The sequence below is a fragment of the Ailuropoda melanoleuca genome, chromosome 1 (assembly GCF_002007445.2).
Source record: "Ailuropoda melanoleuca isolate Jingjing chromosome 1, ASM200744v2, whole genome shotgun sequence".
Lineage (NCBI taxonomy): Eukaryota > Metazoa > Chordata > Mammalia > Carnivora > Ursidae > Ailuropoda > Ailuropoda melanoleuca.
This window is the reverse complement of record NC_048218.1, coordinates 75,842,732-75,858,280: the sequence shown is the minus strand read 5'-3', so window position 1 is coordinate 75,858,280 and position 15,549 is coordinate 75,842,732. Positions and strand designations below refer to the sequence as shown.

The following is a 15,549-nucleotide window of genomic DNA, read 5'->3' as shown; positions in this document are numbered from 1 at the left end:
CATTCAAAACTATTCTTGCTTCTTGGCTTAGTTTCCACATACCTGTGGGCTGTAAGGCAGTGCACCGCACTCGGCCTTGGAATCAAAGAGACATGGATTTAAATAAACATAGAACTACTTTCTACTTGCTGACATGGTCGAGTTTCTTCAGTTCTCTGCTTCTCATCTATAAAAGGAGGCTGATAGTACTTAACACGGGGGACCATCGGGAAGATTAAATGAGTTCATATGGGTTAAGTGCCAAACACATTGCCTGCCTCCTAACAGATGTCTAATAAACGCTAGCTATTATTCCTCCTATTCACCCTGAAGACCCTGGTCATACCATATCTTCTCTGGCAAATATTAAAATAACACCCTAAAATATATATTATAATATCTTCCCTCAATCCTTTATTGTTCTCTCCTGTCACATTCACCTGGCAATACGGCAATCTAGATGAACCCAACACCTGGTCTTTGCTCACCAAAGCACCTAAATGTTGCTGGGGAAAGCACACAGCTAGGCCCATTAATAGCAGTATAAATTGTGACCAACCCTAACCCTACTCATGGCCAGAATTCCTACACTCTGTTTTCAAAAGAATTATGCCGAGTGGAAAAAGTCAATCCCAATAAGTTACATACTTTGTGGTTCCATTTATATAACATTCTTGAAATGACATTATAGAAATGCGGGACGGGTGAGTGGTTATCAGGCATTAGGGTTGAGGGAGGAATCAGCTTAGGGAGGGGTGGGCATAGATGTGGTTCTAAAAGGCAACAGGAGGGAACTCTTCTCTATCTTAGCCAAGGTGGTGGACACATGAATGCACACATGTGATAACATTGGCTGGAGCCAGATACAAGTGTAGGTGCACATGTGTGAGCACGTGGGCACACGCGCATACACAGCTAAGCTTTGTTCTCTCTGCCCATCTCTCTTCCTACTCATAACCCGGATCCCTGCCATCTGACTTCGGTGCCCACCTCTCTGTTTACACAGCACTCCTCAGCATCACCAGCGGCCTATAATACACTGAGAGCTTGTCAGTCCTTATCTGTCTCTAGCCCTTTGCAGCCTGGAAAGCTGTTGACGCTGGCTCTTTGAAACATGGCCTCCGCTTGGTGTCACAGACACCACACACTCCTGGGTTTTCCTCCTACCTCTCAGACTCACAACATCCCACTCCTTTGTAGCAGATGTTCTTTCTTCTCTCGACTCTTTAAATTCTTAAATTCAGTCGGTTTTTGTTTTTTGGTTTTTGTTTTTTTTTAAGTTCTGCCCTAATCCCTCTTCTGGTCTCACTTCACACTCTCCTAAGCAGTTTCATCCACTCCCGTGACGACAGAGATCATCTTGGTGCTGAAAACTCTCTGTCCATTATTTGCGGCTGAGATCTGTCTGAGCTCCAGACTACAGAGCTGTCAGCTGACCAGACAGTCTTCCTAAATAGGTTTGTAGGCCCACAAATTTCAATACTTTCAAAACAGAACCCACCATTTCCTCTTCTGTCCCACCCCTGCCTGTGTTCCTCACCGGTAGAACCACCTGCTTGCCCTGATGGAAGGCACGGGAGGCTGCCCGTCCCGCGTGCCAGCCCCTTCACTTTCTTGTCTTACTTAACACTTACTCGCGAAATTCTGATGGAAGACTTCGGCTTTCTTTATGTCTACCTTCACTTATATAACAAGTGCCTTCGAAATTCGTCAGTGACTTTTTATTGCCTTCACGGTAAAGTCCACCCTCTTCAGACTGGCATACAGAAAGCCTATAATTGCACGTATGCACAGGCGCGTGTCCACACACACACAGACATACACACACGTTTCCAAAACAGGGAGGTTGCTTGTTACCCCTGGGGCTGGGCAATTCCATTCCCTTCTCGGAATGTGCTGCTTTCTCCCTCCCTCTCCGTCCCCTAGCCGAGCATCGTCCTCCTTCGGGCCTCGCTGGTGTGCTGCGAGCCTCGTCTGCTTTACCCCTTTCCCCCCACTTAGAAGATGGCACCCAAGGTACCCCTCGATTGCTCATGTACCCCATGCGCTCAATGGGGTGGTGTAGTTTCCTCACTGCCTCCTCTGGTAAGCACTCCGTCCGCTTCTTGACCGACAGCTCGTACTGCACGGAGCAAGGATGAGATCACGGCCTAGCAACAGGGTGTGTGACTGCAGGGCCGGCTGTGGGGTAAAGATCCCGCACGGGATAAGGGCTTCCAGTTCTGCGACCCCGCTGCACAGCCCCGATTGCCAGACCTTTTAGTCACTTCCTCTGAACCTTGCCAGCACTCTCCTTGATTGTTTTTCAAGTTCTCTCTCCATTGTATGGCCCAGAGTGACTCAGGGTCTGACCAGAGCTGACTGGGAGTGTTGCGTCACTGGCGCTTGGAGCCCCTCCTCAGGTTCGGTGGCCGACGCTCAGCAGGCCTTCTCCTCGCGGGGGGAGCCTGGGGAGCCTCCCGCTCTGCGGTCCCTTGAAACTTAGTTGTTTATGTCACAGTTAATGCCCCATGCCCGGCTTGGTGCAGGGTACATGGTGCTGGCAGCCAGAAAAGGTAGGCCCCCCTGGCTCTGCCTCTGCCGAGAGGCCGCCCTGGAGCCCCTGCCCCAGCCACAAAGAGCTACCCAGGATCCCTGTTTAGAGGGTGTTTGTGTTGGATGGCAGTAAGCATCTATCTCATTCTGACCTGCTGTATGGACAGGTTATGTATGTACAATGATTTGAAACACTCTAGTGAAGACATCTTTATAAAATACAGGGCATTACAATACAGCCCCTGCAGGGCTTCATAATTCTCGATGTGGTTCCATAGCCATCACCCCATTTAACCCTTACACACTTGGAAACTGAGTCCTACTGACTTGTTCACGTGAACAAAAATAATAGATATTGGAGCCAGTCATTTTGAGTATGCATCAAGATTTCATAAATATTAATCTAAAAACACCATCCTTTAGAGAAAAAGAGTGAAGACATCAACAGGTGATTCATAGAACAGACAGTAACAACAGCTGATAAAACTGTTTCATTCTTAATTGAAAGAAATGCGGTTTAAAATACCATTTTCCCCTTATCAGAATGGCCGCGATTTGTAAGTTTCACTCTTGGTGTTGGCCAAGATGCAGGGAAACGTGTACTTTCCTGTGCTTGGATCAGAGTATGAGTTCTTACAACCTTTTGGGAACAAAATTTAGTGTTACCTCTCAAAATTTTGACTATACACTTATTTTGACACTCTAACTTCAAACAGGAATAGGCCGTTTGATATATTTGTACAAGGGCACAGCAGTACCTTTTGAAGAGACACATAGTGTCATTGTAATAGTGTAAAGAGACTATGTAAATAAAATGACATATCAAATGTGGCAAATTCATTTGGTAACTTGGAAGCTATTAAAAAAAACAAGGTAAGTCTATAGGTATTACACAGACACCCAAGATAAACTAGTTGAAGAAAAAATAAGGCACAGAGCAGTACATAAAATCTCATTTGTGTCTAAAGAAAAACTTTGAAAGTGGGTGTTTATATGTGAATGCTTGTGTACCCACATACACGTGCACACACATATACAGGCACAGAAAAATCATAGGTATAGTCAAATTTACCTCTGCAGTTGAGTTTTACTTTTCACTTATATCCTGCTGTGACAATTAAGATTTTTTTTTGACAGTTAAAATTTGGAAGGAATATACATATAAAAATTTGAACATGCAGCTGAGATAGTTTTTTTATTCCCTGAGCTACAGTGTAGCTTATTGGTTTGCCCAACATCACTGACCCAAATAGAAAACCTTTAAAGAAAAAAAAAGAAAAACAACACTTCAGAAGACTTTGGTTTATATGACTTTTAAAGTAAAAAATAATAATCCCACTCTGCAAATCAGAATTCCCACCACCGGCCTCAAAGCATAATAGCAAGCAGATGACTAATCTTTGGCATTTCTTGCACCCTGTGATGAGTCAGCAGTCATGGAATGTAGGCCTCAGCGTGGAAGGGCCCCCGAAAGGCCACCCGTCGCCTCTTAATGATAGCCTCATTCTGCAGGACGAGAGAGAAATGAGTGCCCGTCCACTCTTTGTTCTTTCCGGGTCCTTTGGCATCTAGATTCATGCACTTGACTCCTACTCCAGAATACCTTCCTCAAGGAAGGATGAATGTTCTTTCTGAAATTCAGACCTCATCGTGTTGCTTTCCTATTTAAAATGCTTCAAGAGGTTCCTTTTCCCAGTGCTCCCTGTCCCTAGCGATTCTGCCTATAAAAGCAAAGCTTCTTAACCTATTTTAATGTGCCCTTGTTTACGTGACCTTTTGTCGGTGCCCCAGAGCCTGTGATGCCTGTGCAGCATGAATGAGCTTCTGCAACCAGGTGGCTGAGATAAGGCAGACCTTTTGTATCCCTCCAGCCTCGCCTCCACTCTGTGCTCTGATCCCATTGAACTACTCTCCATTTTCCAGTTGCGCCATGATTGGCCTACCTACTGCTCTTTGTGCATACTCTTTCTCTACCTAGAGTACCCTTTCCTGGGCTTTGGCCTGGCCAACACATTCCCACCCTTCAGGTGTCAGCTGACCTTTCACTTCCTCATGGAGAGTGCCTGGTGTCTCGAGACTGCCCTGCTGATATGGCCAGCTCATACTGCTCTGTGAGTCTCCCTTCATAGCCCTTGTTACTTTTGAGCATGGATTTGGGTTTGGCTTGTCTGCATCCCGCTCTTTGAAAACAGGGAATGCCACTGTCCTCAGGTTTAAATGAGGATGCTGTTCTCTCCCCTGCCATAACATAGTAGATGCTGTGTTACTAGATACGGAAAGAATGAGCTCTAGACAAGACAGACCCTACAGCTTCCCAGCCCAAGTGCCCTGCTTTTCTCCTGGACCAGGAGAAAACCTCTTCCCTTGGCCTTGCCCTGTTCCGTTCCATGATAATGTATGACCCAGTCAGGATTGTTAGGACAGAGAGAAATTGAGAATTTAATGCCTTTCCAGATTTTGTTTAACAGGGAAAGGAGAGAATACCTGGAATTGTTCTTGCTTTGGAATGGTTTTCTGTCTGTCCTGGTTTCAGCTTCAATCAGTTAGTTCAGCTTGTGCCCGTCAATGTAACGGCTTTCGGAAGCAATACCGGAAGGACCCTCCATCCTCCTGCCTAATGCAAGCTCACTGCCTCAGATTGTGCAGAGCATTTCTGGTTTGCCACTGCTGCCAGGTGGGGCCCTGAATCCCACCTTTCTGTAGGCTTCAGTCAACCACTCATTAAGAGTCTTGATATGAGAATCTAAATTTGCAGCACCAGCAGAGTTTTAGAATGGCTCCTTCCCTCTTCTTCCAAAGTGCTACTGTTCCTCTCTTCAGACCAACTTCCCTGACACAGTGCAGTGCAGTGGAAACCAACTGAAAGTCCTCAGATTTCATCTAGAGTAAGCACACCCACCGGCCGACTCCAAGGCAGAAGAGAAATAGCAAAAAGCAAGAATGGAAGAGATTAATGTGTCCCTCCTTTTCTCCACTCACTCATAATGTGTGCTGAAATCAGAAATAATGTAAAGTCAGAGCTAGTTCCTCTGCTCAGTCACCCCACCCTGCTAATACGACCTTTGGGATCCACAAGCCCTGCACTCAGGTATCAGCTGTATGGATAATGTAACATAAAGATGATGCTACATTTAGTTTAAAAGTTCTTCGCTTTTTGGCCTGAGGGAAGATTTTTACGAGGAGTAGAAGCGACAGCATCCTGAAGCTTCCATGAAGGGGAAGAAGTCAGGACTGCAAGGGAGCGTACCTCTAGTCCCTCTGGTGGGCACTGGTCCACATCACAGGGAACCCAGCTGTGGTGGCTGGTAGCTTCAGAGGGGCTGGCAGACAGCAGTCAGAGGCATAGAGAAGTTTCTTTTTATTTAGAATTCTAGAAGGCAGCAATGATAAAGATAATGGAGTCAAGTTGTACTTTTCCATTGTACTGATAGTGAAATTGAGACCCAGATGAGAGATCTGACCCATCATTGCACTGATGTTCTGAAGCTGGAGTAACCAGCAGCCTACCCTTTAAGTGATGCTCGCTCTTCCAGGAGCATATAAGCTTTATTCCTTAGCAGAGGGGTATCCAGGGCCTATTGGGAGCCAACCCATTTCCCATATGGGTGAGTGGGCTTTTCTAGTCTCCCACCAGCTGGGTTCAGTATCATTTAAAGAACCTTTAAGGAGAGCCTGCACTCTTAGATGCTGGGCCAGTATTATAGGTGTTAGGGCAGAGCCAGGAACAAGGTACCCTGCTCCTTGTCCTCATAAAGCTCACATTCCCAGGTCAGTAAGGGGCTTTGGGCTTCTCCTGCATCATAAATACAGTGACTGATGGTGTAATTTCTTCTGGAGGTGGTTTTCAGGACGTGCATCCTTGTCTTAGGTGACCTTCGGCTAGACCTATCTTACCAAGACTCTTCATAAGCTTCCAACTTAGGGTACTCAAATAATGAGTGAATATCATGACAGGAAAAGATGCTCTTCTTTTCCTCAGGCAGTGAATTCAGCCTGATTTCAGAGGCTGTTTTGGACAGGTATCTTTGTTAACAATATTATATTTTATTCCCTATGGTATTCCTATATGGATAGTCTATACAATAGTTAATAGGTAGAGGTACATCTCACTGTTTTTCAACTCTGGCTGCACATCACCAGGAGAATTTTTTTTTTTAAATTCTGATGCCCAAGTCCCCAGTCCAGAATAATAAAAATTAGAGTCTTTAAAAATAAGGCCCAGACATTGGCAATATATTAACTTCAAATCACTTAATAATCAAATATCACATAAAAGTCTGACTAAAGGCTCATTTGTGGGGAAGTTAACTCCCCAGTCCCCAAGGTCCCACCCCCATTAAAAAAAAGAATTTAATTTTGGGATTTTGTTTTAATTTGCTGGCATATTCTGCAACTATAGCTTAAGTGACTCTGGTTGTCCTCACCACTCAATCTCAATCCCAACATATATTTAGCTGGATTCATATTAGAAAGTATTGCGTGGTGCACTGGGTGTTATACGCAACTAATGAATCATCGAACTTTACATCAGAAACCAGGGATGTACTGTATGGTGACTAACATAATATAATAAAAAAAAAACATTAAAATGAAAAAAAAAAGAAAGTAAGGAGGGGCAGATAGAAGAAAGTAATCTTTTTTAAACCTTTTTTTTTTTTTTAAGTGTTAGGAGAATCGTTCATTGGAAAAAGCCATGGAGGAGTTTTGGACACAAGAAAGAATTTTATAATAATTAGTACAGGCTGAGAATAGCTAGCTCAAGCAGTCCTCATGCGCTCTCTCGTATGAAAGTCTTGGGCTGAGGTTGTTTACGACCTGCATTGATGAGGCTCACTTTCTACACTGGCTAGGAGCTAGACAAAATGCCTCCGAGATCCTGCCCAGTCTTGGGAATCTATAACTGCTGGAGAAATGGAGCAGCGGAACTGGATAGAAAAGCCATGTTAGAAGTAGATTTGATGCATCAAATCTACCCTTATGCATTCACCTCAAACATTACCAAGAAAGATAACTTATAAGACAAATATAATTTTCTTAGTGTCTGACCTCATGTATAATTTGGACAAATAATGCTAAGGGTTAGAACAAACAAACCCCCAAATCTCAGGGATTTGATGCAGTAATTTATTTCTCTCTGATAAAATCCCCTTGGATATTTGACACTTGCTTTCTACTTGGGGAATCAGGCTCTAGCTTTTTCCATCCACAGGCTCCACCATTCCCTGGAGCTTGGAGGTCCTGTGCTAGATTCTCTGCATCTGACAGATGAGGGCAGAAAGAGCTTGGATGGTATCAGGAGGTGGTGGTGGGGATGGTTGAGGGCCAGACTATGAGATGTGGCGTAGTGATCCTCCTACTCGCTTTCCATTGGCCAGAACTCAAGTCACTTGGCTATAGTTGCAAAGAATGTCTGGAAACGTAGCTACGCTCTGTGCCCCCAAAGAAGAGGAAGTGGTTTGGTGTACATCTAACTAGTCTCTGCCAGACTTTCATCTTCGTCATCATCATCCTCATCATCATCACCACCACCACAGCTGAATTTGAATCAGTTTACTTTCCTGGAATTTTCCAAGTCAAATTTTTTAGGTTATTTAGCTTAACAAATGATGTACAAGACACTTTTTCTATATATTTTTCTTCCAATATGTGTTTTCTATCTTGGTCTGATTTAAAATAATGACTACCAAATTCAATTTGCCCAACTAGATGATTTAACCTCTAATTCCTCCATGTCCACAATTGGGAGATGTACCAAATTTTTGAGGAAGAGAATATGTATTCAGTTATTCAACAAAGACTGTTGAGAGCCTACCACATGCTGGTCACTGGATGCTCAGGGGTAACCAAAAACAGACAAGCAGCCTGCTCTTGGGAAGTGTATGTTCTATTAAGGAAGATGGACAGAGTATTTTGAAAGAAGAGAGCATTGTGTTAAGAGAATTAAAACAAAGGAACGAGCCGTAGGTAGAAGGGCCAAGAAAGCATTCCTGAGGAAGTGCAACTTCACTGAGTTATGAGGAATGAGTAGTTTAGACATCTGAGACAGTGGAGCATGCGTATTTGAGGAACTGAAAGAAGGCCAGTGTGGTTAGAGCTCAGAGGTTGAGGGAGAAGCATGATTCAAGACGAGTTTTCAGAGATAGACTGTGAAGAACTTAGGCCACGCTAAGGATTTTGGCCTTTCTCCCAAAAGAAAAGGAAAGCCCAGCCATTTCATTACTTTGTACACCACTCATCCATCACAGGTTTTTCCTGAAAGGCCTTTGGCAATAGGGGAGATAGGGAGGCAACATCATGAGTAAGTAAACAGCCGAACCTCTTCCCTAAGTGTTGTGGTTTTTAGCCACACACCATGTATTCTCCATGTCTCCAACCCTCCACATTGTTTCCTGGAGCTAAAAGTGAGAACATGCTCGAAGGGAACATGGCCTGGTTAAGAAGACAACCTGAAGAGTGAAGAGTTTTTCCTGTTCCAAATGTGAATGAACCATTGCCTGTATTTTCTAGTGCGTGAGTTAGTAGAAAGCCATATTTCCAGGGCTTTCCACTGCTAGTCAATTCCATCTTATCCGCAGCTTTCCAGCAGTTCTTTTTCAGAAATGGGTCTAGATTAGAGCCTTCTGACTCCTAGTTAGCATACTTTACGCTTTTCCACAAAGATCCAAGCCTCATTCTCCCTTCTCCATAATCTTCGAAATATCACTTCTGATGGAACCAAGTCACTTATTCGTCATTCCATTTTCTCCCCACTGAGATGACCTTTGATTTCTTTCTAACATTCGAAGTAACTTTAATATTGGAGCTCAAAACTCCCATCTCTACAAAATCTGCCCTGAAACAAATTTGTTGACTGTTATGGTCCTCTCACTGAATAGAAGGGCTGCTTGAGGAATTGTCTTCAGCTATTTTTCTTGGAACCACAACACTGGGCTCTGGACTGGTGAGTGTGGGCTTTGGTAACTTAACAAAGTAAGAGAAGACAGAATCTGTCGGGGCATGCCTTTGTTCTGGATTGGCTAGACAAGGACACTCAAGCTATCAAGTACTTTCCCTTAGTTTGTTAATACATGGGCTGATGCATCCCATATAGTACGTTGCATATGCAGTAATACTTCCCATACAAGAGAATTGAGGTTCATGATGAATAAAATGGCGGTCAGGCATTCTGCAGTTATTCCGGTCCATCCTGTCCATGCTGCCTAATGAATGTTCATTCCTACAGATTAAATGTTGCCTACAGATTAAAATCAGGGAACCTTCAAGACTTCTAGATAGGGAAGAGCCGGAGAGATCAAAGCCTTGCACATGATTGGAATTATCCAATCTCATCTCATTTCACACATCCTAGAGTCCAGCTTCCCTGACCTGCTTTGTATTCCTCAAAAATCCCCACCCTTTTAGGACCCTCTGCTTTTTCTCATTCTGTGCCCTTCACTGAAAAGCCTTTCCCTACATCTTTGTGTCAAGATCCTACGTGGCCAACTCCAGTGCCCCCTCATCCCTGAAGCTTTTCTTTGCCTCACCCTTTGGAAGTAATCGGTCCCTCTTCTGCTCACTTTGTGATGTAGATTATCTCTATATTCTTGTGCATTTATATGTGTATGTCTTCTATAAGAGCAGCTTTTGAGGGAAGGGCCTGTAATTTATCTTTGTATTTGTGTTTCCTAGAGCTCCTTCTAGTGGGAAAAAGTGTTTTGAGGTCAGTAAAAATTAAGTTCACATTGAGCTCTGTGATTAAAACATTTATTTATGACCGTGGACAAGTTTTTTTTAACCTATCTAAAACACCTAAATGCTACACCAGGAGAGTGGGGATATCTCATTGGTAAGGAATAAATGAGAAGACTTAAAAAAGAATGCCCAGTTTAGGGTCCACCTTATGATTGATATTCAGAAAGAGTACTTTATATCCTGCATATATTTATATGTCTGGTTGGTATTTAATGTGCATGTGGAATATGGTATATCTTATAAACAATAATGATAATTTTAGTATTCAGTGCGGTCTGATGTGGTTCATTTCATGCCTTGAGGTGGGGACTCTGATCCATCCTATTTTATAGGAGAGAAAAATGAGACTAAGAGAAGGTTAATAATCTGTGCAAAATTAGCACAGATGGGGCTGGACCTTGAACTCAGGCAGTCAGACTCCAGGACCTGTGCTCTTGGCACTGCTTTTTTGATACTTTCTCCATCTTGAATTATCACCTAAATAGACAATGCAGCTCATAAATCTACCCCATCCAGGAACATAATAAAGTCTGTTCACTCTCCCAGACATTCGAAGATAAATCTCTGTTCTCCCCAAAGCGGCCTTCTGTGCAAGGTAAACAATCCAAGCCCATTCCTTATTTCCTCACAGGTCAGCTGCTCAGCTCTCTCCCTGTGTCCATCTTGGTCTGTCTGCCCTGGATGGGCTCCAGTTCTTTTTTGTGTCCTTAACGGATAAGATACAATTGTTTTGAAATACTACGCAGCGAGGTGACAGAATTAGAAAGTGTAGTTCTGATGTCAGGGGACACGTTCGTGGGACCCTAATATAGCCGCTTGCTGACTTGGGTCAAGCACTCATAATAACGTGGGAGGCCCCAGGTAGGAAGATGCTGACTAGAAACAGGGAAGGGAGAGCCCACTCTCTGCAAAGCCTCTGCATGCTGAGATTTGATGAACTCTGTCACTTGCTGGTGAGTCTTCTTGCTCAGTATCATCAAATCCAGCTGCAATTTGGGTGCCACCCTCTTCACTTAAAAGGGTGATTAACTATTTGTGAGGGATAATTATTTAATTGCCATTTCAGCTTCATGTGTGTAGTTGTTTTGCTTTTCTTCCCCTTCGGTGTAAGCCAGGTCTTCTCAAGAATAAAAAATAACCTGGAATTAGTCAACTGCCTTTTAGCAGGTTTTCATTCAGTCTGGCACAGCAAGAAGTTTCCAATTTTACAACATCACCTTTACAAAGAAAGAAGGAAGGGGAGGGGAGGGGAGGGGAGGGGANGGGAGGGGAGAAAAAAAAAAAAAAAGAAAGAAAGAAAAGAAAAGATCCCGCTCTGCTGGATGGATTGCCAGCTCCGCGGCGTCTCTCATAACTGGTAATACAGCCATTACTTCATTTTGAACATTTTACTCTATCTCTGGATGAAAATTTAATCAGAGAGAATTACTGCTCTCTTAATACCTGTTTAACCTTTATCTTCACAACAGATACAAAAACCACTTAAAGTGTAAACCGCTCTGTGAGGGCCTGTGTGCAGATCCACTTTTTCTCAGAGGCGCCCCCCACCCCAGAGCTGCGGAAGGAAGCGTGGTGCGGGGGTGGGGGGGTCACTGCAAAGTTCCAGGCGCCAGTTTCCCTTTCTGTGTCCCCTTTGCCCTAGGAATTATTTTAGAAGCGACTTGCTGTGTTCAGGACGCTCTTTATTAATGCTGCTAAATCCTTTTTTATTGTTGTCAAGGTCCCTTTTCTTCCCGTCATGAGAAGTAGCCGGTGTTTTCTGTTTGAGGAATGTGGAGGTGACGAGCTCCCCATAAAGCATGCTGGCCACCTTCACTTTATAGGCTTTCCCAGGAAAAGGGTGTGTGCTTGGGGTCCAGAATAGCCTCTGCCCTTCACGTGTCAGTTCAAGCTCACGTTTCCTCATTCAGGCAGTGTATTTGTAGAGAGACAGCATGCTTAGAGTCCCGAGTTCTGACTCTTTTGATTAGAAAAGTAGCCCATTTTCTAGTAAAAAGTTAAATTGCACAGAAATATCTAAAATAAAAAGTGAAATTCTTCCCAACTGGTCTCTCTAGAAGAAGCCACCGTTAACAGTTCTGTGTATCTACCTCCAGAACTCAGAATTCTTTGTGCATTATAAACACATATGTGTGTGTGTACACCTTACTTTTGCTTTCCCCCTCACAGTGTGTGCGTGATGTCTTTTCTGAAAATCATAGTACAGAAAGGTCTACCTCTTTGTCTTTTTAATGGTTCCATAGCATTCTGGAGGATGCGTGGATCATAGTCATTTCGCTACAGGTAGGTATTTACACTGTTTCCGTCTTTTGCCATTAAAAGCAAGTATCTTTGAGGCACCTGGGTGGCTCTGTCAATTAAGTGTCCAACTCTTGGTTTCAGCTCAGGTCATGATTTCAGGGTTGTGAGGTCAAGCCCTGCATCAGGCTCTGCCCTGGGTGTGGAACCTACTTAAGATTTTCTCTCTCTCTCTTCTCCCTCTGCCCCTTCACCCTGTCTCTTTCTCTCTCTCTCTTTCTCAAATAAAGAAAGAAATCTTTTTAAAAAAAGCAAATATCTTTGTGCAATGATCTTTATGTAATTTTGAAACTTTCTGTGGGATCAGATTTCTAGAATAAGCTTGCTGGGTCAAAAGTATATGTGCATTTCTATTTTGACACCTGTTGAAATCACCCTCCAAACAGGGGGTCATAGTTAGTTCATCTCAGGTGTAAGAAATAACTGAGTCCACATATTCCCACTAACTTTGTACGCGGTTAGCTTTGAAATTTCTGCCAAAAAGATGGTCTAAAACTGGGATACCATTGGGGTGGATTTTGGTTTTTGTTTGTTTGCATTTTTGTAATTTTGGATGGGTGTAGGGTCATCTCATATGCTTGCCTATTCCCATCCCCTGTTCGGTTTTTTCGTTGGAGTGTTCATGTTTTCCTTCTTGACGTATTGAAAGTTATATGAGTTTTACCCTTTTGTTAGCGGTTATTTTGAAACTCCTGCACAGAGCCCTGTAGGTTCCTTGAAGAAGACCCTGAGTGAGAAGCAGCCTGGCTGGCAGGGTCTCCAGGCTCCTACCCACCCCCCCCACCCCTTACTCCGGCCACACGGAAACACTGACCAAACAGAGTAACCCACTTATACCTGCATTTCACGTTGGGCTTCGAAATTAAACAAAGGCCCTTGAGGCTAAAAAGACGTTGAAAAAGCACCGCTGTGGGAGGAAGAGCGCCAGATTTGTCATAAAGTGGTCTCTCTCAGGCTCTACCACTTGGCACTTTCAAATCAGAAGAGCCCTTAGAGATTAAATGTCGTTAAGTTCCTATTTTATTACAAGCACCTAAGTCACGTAAACTGCACTGTGAATATATGTTGATATACATAAAATGCTCACAGATAGCTTTCATGACTTCCATAATGCCTTAATACTGATGTGTATTTTCTTCCTCATAATAACTTCAACATGTTTTTGAAACTAGGAGTACACATATGACTATAGGCCATGCTGCGGGCTTGTTTATTATTATTATTTTGATTCCTGATTTATTACTATTATTGTGTTCCTCTGAGGACTCTACTAACTCAAGGCCCAGTGGGAATCTGCTGCCCACCGTTGTGAGTCAAATCTGCAAATGGAGGCACTCAGATGCCACAGTGGTATTCCTACCCTTGGTATCTTGACTCCTTTTGCAGTGTACTTTCCCCCACTTTTCCATTCTTTGCTGATTAATCGTGGGCAGATTTTCCTGGCATGTCTGAATCTCAGTTCTTCCCTCCTCTTTCAGTGAGAGTACTAATGCATGCATTGACATTCTGACCAAGGTAGGGCTGGAGGGATAATGAATGTTTTTACCTTTTGTGAATAGCATAGTAACTTAAAAAAATGTGAAGAATAATTCAAGTACCTCTGGCCCTTTATGATGGTGTTAAAATAGAATTGCCAGTTTGAACAGCAACTACAGTAATTCACTGTGTTTTGTTTTTAGCATATTCCCAAATCAGGTAGCCCAGTGTTGATATTTTAGCTCTCGTAGCTTCTGAAACGGGCTTGATTTTTCCTAGCTTAATTTTTTAGACTTAAAAGGAAAAAAAGAAAGAAGGAAAGAAAATGTAACTGTGCACGGCCCTCATTCTTTCATACTCTGTGAAATAAGAGCAGAGCAATAACTCTAAGTGGCCAAGGTGGTAGCCTGAGGGCATTCTTTGGAATACTTCTTTCTGTGTTTGTTCACTTAAGAAGGGTCTAATTTCTACCATCGTCAACAGGACTCCTTTATACCAATTTAATTGTTAAATAAGACTTGTTATAACAGATTTATTCTAAGACTTATTCAAAACAGATTTTTTAAAATGAGAAAGTGGTGGGTATTTATATTACAGGATAATTTACTCTTACATACTCAAAAATCTTCTTTATCTCTTTTAAAATTTGTAGTTATCTAGAGTTATTTCATAATTATTCATTCAGTTCTTTGCACAGATATTCTAGGGTCTTTGGATGCATCAGAGAACTAAACAGCAGAAACTTCTGTCTTCCTAGTGTTTATACTCTAGCAGGGGAACACCTACAATAAACAGTAAACCTACACAAAATTAAATTATGTAGCATATTTGAAGGTGGCATACGCAATGAAAATAAAAATAAGCAGGGGAAGGGGAATCAAGAGTATAGTACATGGAGCACCTTGGTGGCTTAGTTGGGTAAGCATCCAGCTCCTGATTTCAGCTTAGGTCATGATCTTGGGGTTGTGAGATCAAGCTCTGTGTTGGGCTCCACACTCAGTGGGGAGTCTGCTTAGGATTCTCTGTCTTCCTCTGTCCCTCCTCCCTCCCGCTCTCTCTCTCCCTCTCAAATAAGTAAATAAATAAATCTTATTTTAAAAGGAGTATTGTACAATTGGAGGTTACAGTTTTCAATTAAGTGGTCAGGGTAGACATCTTTGAGATAATCTTTGAGTGTTGAGATGAAAGTGGTGAGTATGCTGTATGCTAAAGACCCAAATCAGGAGTGTGCCTTCAGTGTTGGAAGAACATCAGAGGATCCACGTAACCATGCAGAAGTGAGCAAGCTGGGGAGTGGTATAAGATGACAGAGAGGTAACTCGGAGAAGAGAGTACACATCTTTTAGAACGTGATAGGTCCTTTTAAGGATCCATTTGAGAAGCATATTATTACGTGAAGTTCATCTCTTCATCCCAAGTTACAGAATCCATGATAGACATGCAAGTTATTTATTCTATCAGTCTAAAGTATATAAACTATCCAACCAACTTAATTCAAGCTAAGAAACATCCATCAAGTTACCACTTTGT

General features: G+C 42.9%; 1 protein-coding gene across 8 annotated transcripts in view; it reads left to right on the top strand.

Moving 5' to 3' along the window:
* The window catches only part of LPP (LIM domain containing preferred translocation partner in lipoma), a 655,090-nt gene that overhangs the window by 553,851 nt on the left and 85,690 nt on the right, over window positions 1-15,549 (top strand). The window lies entirely within an intron of this gene.